This window comes from Pteropus vampyrus, unplaced genomic scaffold (assembly GCF_000151845.1).
Source record: "Pteropus vampyrus isolate Shadow unplaced genomic scaffold, Pvam_2.0 Scaffold5, whole genome shotgun sequence".
Taxonomy (NCBI): domain Eukaryota; kingdom Metazoa; phylum Chordata; class Mammalia; order Chiroptera; family Pteropodidae; genus Pteropus; species Pteropus vampyrus.
In genome coordinates this window covers 11,049,903-11,056,894 of record NW_011888786.1, presented here as the reverse complement: position 1 = coordinate 11,056,894, position 6,992 = coordinate 11,049,903, and the positions used below count along the sequence as shown (strand labels likewise).

Below are 6,992 nucleotides of genomic sequence, written 5' to 3'. Positions count from 1 at the left end.
ACAAGCTATGATTATTTAATAGATAACTACACTCATTATATTGTTAGAAAACTTTGATTTTTGACAATGTATTCTAGAATTTTTCAACAATTAAATTTATATTTACCTCTTGATAATTTCTTAATTACAATATTTTCTTTAGCTTAAAGTGTTAAATGAATTTCCTTGTTATAATTTACAAAATATCAACATAATTTTACTCTTTTTAAACATTATACTGTATTTATTTTCCTTTTCTCTCTGAGTTCTCTCTCTCTCTCTCTCTCTCTCTCTCTCTCTCTCTCTCTCTCTCTCTCTCTATATATATATATATATATATATATATATACATATATGCATTTCTTTTGCTGAAAGTTTTTTATTTAGTTGTGTTCACTGACATTTTATTATGTATCACCCAAGAATCAGGTTATTCTTCTGCCTAACTGCAGTATAATTATGACACTGAGATAACAACAGAATACTGTTGTCTAATATGTCTAATGTCTCCATTTTCCCTCACAAAGATTATCTTCCTAGCTACTTCCTATCTTTAGAATTAAAAGAGCACAAGTTCATCTTAATTGCATAGTTTATTGAGTTGATTTAATCTACAATACTTTGCCAAAAAAAGGCTTTTTTATTTGTTTGTTTTTCATGATACTAGTATTTTTGAAAATCCTAGGCCAATTATCTTGCAATTATATATTCTTAATCATTACTCAGGCTCAACCTAAAAATGACATCTGTAGGTTTCTTTTGCACAAGGACTATGTTTTATCTGGAATTGCAAATTCTTTATAGTTCATTTAAAATTGACCTCTATCTTCATGTTATTTGTTCTAGCCTTTTCAATTTCAAAAACTTTAGAGTTTCATTTTTAAAATGTTTTTAAAAAGTAAAAGAAAAAAAAACAGATACAACATGTAGGAGTTTAAAACAATTATCTGTAATAGGTGAAAATTACACACATTTTTAAAGCACCTTGGCAGCCTCTAACTCTGTAAGGTCATGAGCACAGTTTGAATTATTTTAGTTATTCTTAAAATGTTTTCTCTTGTCGTCTCCCTTAATGTATATTCCTCAAGTTTAGTTCTATTTTTTAATCCAGGTTGGACCATAAGTGACCTGAGAAGCAGAACAACATTCATTTTTAATTTTTTTTTTTTTGTCCTTGGATAGTATTCTCATCTTTGACACAGTAGTACTTGTTGAAAGAAGTAGAGATTGAATGGAATTTTGCTGTTACCACCAACAGGTTACCTGGTTTATTAGTTTGCTATGGCTTCTATAACAAGGTACCATAGACTAAATGGCTTAAACAGTAGAAATGTATTTTCTCAGATTTTTGGAGGCTAGAAGTCCTAGATCCAGGGGTTGGAAGGGTTAGTTTCTCCTAAGGCTTCTTTGCATGACTTGTTGATGATCATGTTCTCCCTGTTTTCACCAGGTGTTCCGTCTGTGTGTGTCTGTGTCCTGATCTCCTCTTCTAATAAGGATTCCAGTAATAATGAATTAGGGCCCACCCTAATGACACCATTTTAACTTAATTACCTCCTTAAAAATCTTAACTCCAAATATAGTAATGTCCACTGGGGATTAGGACTTCAACACATGAATTGGAGGAGGGGATACAATTCAGCCTATAATAAATGGTTAACTCCTATAGGACAAGTAGGCATGAGTGAAAATTCAGTGAGGCAGAACTGGGGGACAAAACAACCAGCACTTCTAAGTCTAAGTAGGTATCAAGAAATAGTTTTTAGGAATTAATGCTAGTGAGTAGTTGACATTGAGAGAGGAAAAAAGAGATTTAAAAATGTATTCACCTCAATGGTCACAATTTAATGAAGTTCACATCAGAGAAATCTATTAATTTAGAATAAGATGATAGTATAAAAAGCAAGATTCATATGCAGGACTAGAATTCTCTAGGCTTCACATGGCAAGAACAATACATTGCCCAAATCTTAGATGAAAAAAAATGACAGTTATTTCTTTTAAGAGAAATGAAATATAAAATGGAACCTGGATAACAGGTACCAAGAGAGATGTGATTCATTCATTCATTTATCCACTAATACACTCATCTTTTTAAGAAAAAGTTATTAAAAATATTGATAATGCACCTATTATTATTATAAATACATTTCAAGTATATATTATTATTATTATAATTCATGAGATTGATATTAGCATTCCTATTTAACAGATGAAGAATCGGAGCCTTAGAGAGGCCACCTATTGGTCAGAAGTGGCAAATGTAGAACTTGAACTCAAGTCTATTTGATTCCAAAGTCCATATAATTGTCCTTATTTTAAACACTGTAACAAGTTTGGAAACTGATTTTTCACATTATCGTCCACCAGTTTTTCAACTATGTGTAGGTGGAAGTGAGGATCTAAAGCAAATTTTGCCTAGATTATGTAAGCTTCAGTGTTAGATAGGATCAAGCATGTATTTAGAAGTTTTAAATATAAAGAGATATCAGAATCTCACAACTGTCAGAATGTCCATTATGAAAAAAGACAAGAGATAACAAATGTTGGCAAGTATATGAAGAAAAGGGGACTGTTTTACACTGTTGGAGGTAATATAAACTGGTATAGCCACTATGGAAAACAGTATGAAAGTTCCTTAAGAAATTAAAAATAGAAGTATCGTATGATTGAGCAATCCCTCTTCTGGATATACAGCCAAAAGAAATGAAACTATATCTTGAAGAGATATCTGCTCTCCTATGTTCATTGCAGCATTATTCACAATAGCTATTTATGGAAACAATCTAAGTGTCTGTCAATGGATGAATTAATTAAAACATGTGGTATATATATGAAATGGAATATCATTCAGCATTAAAAAAGAATGAAATTCTGCCATTTGTGACCACGTGGATGATCCTTGAGGGCACTACCCTAAGTAAAATAAGCCAGGGAGAGAAAGACAAATACTACATGGCATCACTTATATGGAAAGCTAAAAATAAAAACAAAAACAACAACAACAAAATCTCAGAAAAAACAGAGAACAGAAAATAGAGATTGCCAAGGCTAGGGGTGGTGAAAGTGAAGAGGTTAGGAAAAGGGTATAGATACTAAGTTATAAGATGAGTAAGATCTGAAGATCTAATGTGTAACATGGTGATTATAGCTGGTGACATGGTATTTATTGTATAATTGAAATTTGCAAAGAGTAGAATTTAAATGTTCTCATCAAAAAAAAAGTAAATACGTGAGGTGATGTATGTGTTAATAACTCAACGGGGGGAATTCTTTCACAGTATACGCATATATCAAATCATCATGTGGTATACTTTAAGTGCCTTACCATTTTATTTGTCAAATATATCTCAATAAAATTTAATTAATTAATACAAAGAGAAAAATAAATATGATGGATTAGAGCCTTCTTGTTTTGTAATTATTCTAGGGTAGGTTCTATACTGGTACACTAGAAAAATAAAAATAACTAGTTAAAGTATACTGGATCACCTCTCTTTAACTTTCCATTAAAGTGCTGATCTGATTCTAGAGAAGGGGTAGGGAAACATCTGGGTGAGGGGGGATCCAAAATTCTGCTTAAAAGGAGAAAAGGGAGAAGAGAAAAAAAGTGACCTAATTTATTGAGCCAATTTTTACATATAATCATTTATTTACCTAATAACCCTATTTCACTCTACACATAAAAACAGAAAGTCTGAAGATTATTAGAAATCTTATGAATGGCCAGGCCTGTTTTAGAATTGTGATTTTTAATCCAAGGCCACATGTCTCATTTGCTCATAATCTTTTCAAATTATATGTCTAGGAATCAAGTTAAAAGTGACAGAATCCCTCTCATGCCATATTCTGTATTTCTGTTGACAAATCTGACCTCAGAGATATTAGAATGCAATGATTTATTGATGTTTTCCCCTTCTTTAATTTTTTTTCCATTTCATTGAGTGATAACCGCACTGTTCAGAAATTAAATTTTTTAGTAAAATATAGTTGTCTTTAAAGTTTCTAATGTGTATTGATAAAAAGAATAATATTAACAAAAAGTATTGATGATCAATATGTTCTAGGTCCCCCTTTAAGCACTTTTTATTTGCCAGTTTATTTAATCCCCCTTACACTATATGGTATGTTTGTTTATTTTTAAACCCTTCCCCCACCCACTTCCACTCCTGACCTACGGATGTTGCTGTCTCCCCTTAAAGACTGGATCTCTGAAGGTGGGGTGTCTCCTCCCACCTGCTCGCAGCACACACCCAGGGCCTGGTGCACCAGAGGCCTGGTGCACCAGGGGCCTGGTGCAACCGGGGTATGGGCCATGGCTCCGCTGGGGCTCAAACCCAAGACCTTCTGTGTATAAAGCAGACGTGCTAACCACTACTCTATAGAACCACCCCTTATGGCTTATTTATTTTTATTTAGTTTCAGAATGATTAATAGATTGAGCATTGCTAGATGGCAAGCACTTCTCTTAATATTTTAAGTTTTATTTTTATCCATATATTAAAGTTAAAAAGTAGAAACATAGATTGCCTTATTTCCCAAAGTCGTACAACTAACAAGTAGAAGAGGTAGGCCTCCCAAGAGAGGCTGCAATCACTGTGATTTCTAACATTCTGTTTTTAATTAATTCCATTAAATTTACCTATTAATTCATTAAAAATATCCCTTAATTAGTATTACACGGCAATCACTGTTCTTGGCATTACTGATTCTGGGATGAAGATTACACAGACAGAGCACCCACAGTCACGCACAGTGAGCTTATGTTCTCTTTAATGGCCATTTCTGATTTTTTTTATAGCATATAAAACCGTGGCCCTCAAGCATGCTGGGTCTACAATGTCTATACTCTCATTCTATCGCTATATACACAAAATAGAATATTTTAATTAACTAAAAACATATATAACCAGAATTATAGTCATTTACTAAATTGTATAATCAAACACCATTTTCACTCTTCACAATTAGCAAACAGACCTTGGTTGAATGTTTTAATTTTTAACATGTTTTATTTTGCATAAGTCAAAGTAATGACTGCCAAAAGTGCTTACAATTTTATTAATTTATTTCTATTTCAAGTGCTAAAAAATGCATCTCAGACTAATATGGGGTAGATATAGAGTAAACTGACTCATAAATAGGGAGGGTAAGTGGATTGGTCAAGAAGATTGTAACTAGGAATACATTTCTGTCAAGACTCTTCTTCAAAGAATCTTGTTTCTAGAGTTGTCAAAATTAGCTTCAAAACCTCATAGATGGCCTCTAGAAAGAAAATGACACTTTACTACCTTCTAAGATGAAGATACTGATGTATTTGATAATACTTCAGTAATATTGACTGGTCTACTGATTAACAATCAATTCTTAGATAAAGCGGTATGGCCAGACATTTTATGCATTGTATATGATTGGTCCAGATTGGCTCATCTATTCTTTTTCTGCCTAGGAATGGAAGTAAATGGGTTAGTTCTCTGTTTGGTACCCAACATCACAATACCGACCTACTGATGTTGTGAGTTGTTCCGTCCGTGAGTTGGCAAGGGTAGAGGAGGTAAGTGATTGGAGAATTTCTCCAGCACTTACAATATTTGACATACAGAAGATGGTCTATAACCCATAAATAAATTTAAAAACAAATTACAACACTCAGCATGCTGAGGTCAATTCTGAGATCCATTCTTTTAAATACATAGAAGTGAAGGATTCTTTGAAAAATAATGTGTTTCTTTTGCTTGTTTGCATTATGATAATGCAAATCTTAGAAAACTAAGCAAAGAGTTTTTGTTGGAGTTTTGTGATTAAACTCTATATTACAACGTAAGACCTTCAGAATGGCACAGCAAATTCATTTGGTGTTCTCTCGGTACTCCTTGTTTATATTCCACACTGCTTTGGAAGACACACTTTGCGGTCAATTTTAATTAAAATCTTGTTAAAATCACTTGTCTATCAATCCAAGATCAGAAGGTTTATCTATATTCGTAAAATTTTTTTCCAAGGGATTAATTTAGTGCTAATGCTATCACAAGTGGCATATCAATGGGCAACCCCCTGACAATACAGCTAAATTATCTTTTCTGATTGTGGCTAAGCATACATATTTGGCATTTAAAAACTGAGTCAATTATTCCTAACATTCATTTCAAAGCAAGTATTATAAAATATTTGGAGCTACCTGAAAATAATAGATAATTAGACATTAAAACCATATTAAAATAACATGAATACTCGAAGGCAAATATTTTTATGAAATAGATAATTGGAAGTGATAAGAAGTTCTTGCACACCATCATATTCAATTTTTTTCTCTCAAGGCCCCACTGGGGTTTAATTTTAATCAGGCTCTTGCGATCTTGAAAATGTTAGCTCTGATAAAAGGCTTGCTGCACTGCCTTTGTTTTACAGTCATGTTTCTCTTGTGCTACACACCCCTTATTTTTGTTAAATATGATAATCCAATAAATGAATTTCCTAAAGACTTGAAAAATCTGGCATTTATTAAAAGCAGCATAGAGATATTTTGAAATATAAAATAATCATAATTGCTCAGATTTGGAAACTACTTTACAATTTAAAAAATCCTTTAACATATTTTATGTTATTTGATTCTCAAGTTAAACCTGATAATGAAGACTCTCCCAGTCATCTCAATTTTATTTTTATTTTACTTATTTTTTAATTTATTTTATTTTATTTATTTATTTTTTAGGCAAAGCAACCCCTTGGTTGACCTCACAGACTGCAAGGGCCTTGTCAGCTTACAATCTCTTATTCTTATTTTTATTTTTGTTTTTATTTTTTTACACCTACAGTACCCAGTCTTCCTAGATGGTCTCCCATCCAAGTAGTAACCAGGCCCGACCCTGCTTAGCTTCCAAGATCAGATGGGATTGGGCTTGTTCAGGGTAGCATGGCCGTAGATAATTTCAGTTTTAAAGATGAAAAACTGAGGCATATATCAGTGACTACTTAAGCCTTACCCCATATAATATGCATACAGAATTTCTTTG

General features: G+C 32.6%; 1 pseudogene; it reads right to left on the bottom strand.

Moving 5' to 3' along the window:
• Positions 1–6,785: 6,785 nt before the first annotated feature.
• LOC111744186 lies at positions 6,786–6,904 on the bottom strand (annotated as a pseudogene).
• Between the last annotated feature and the right edge of the window lie 88 nt (positions 6,905–6,992).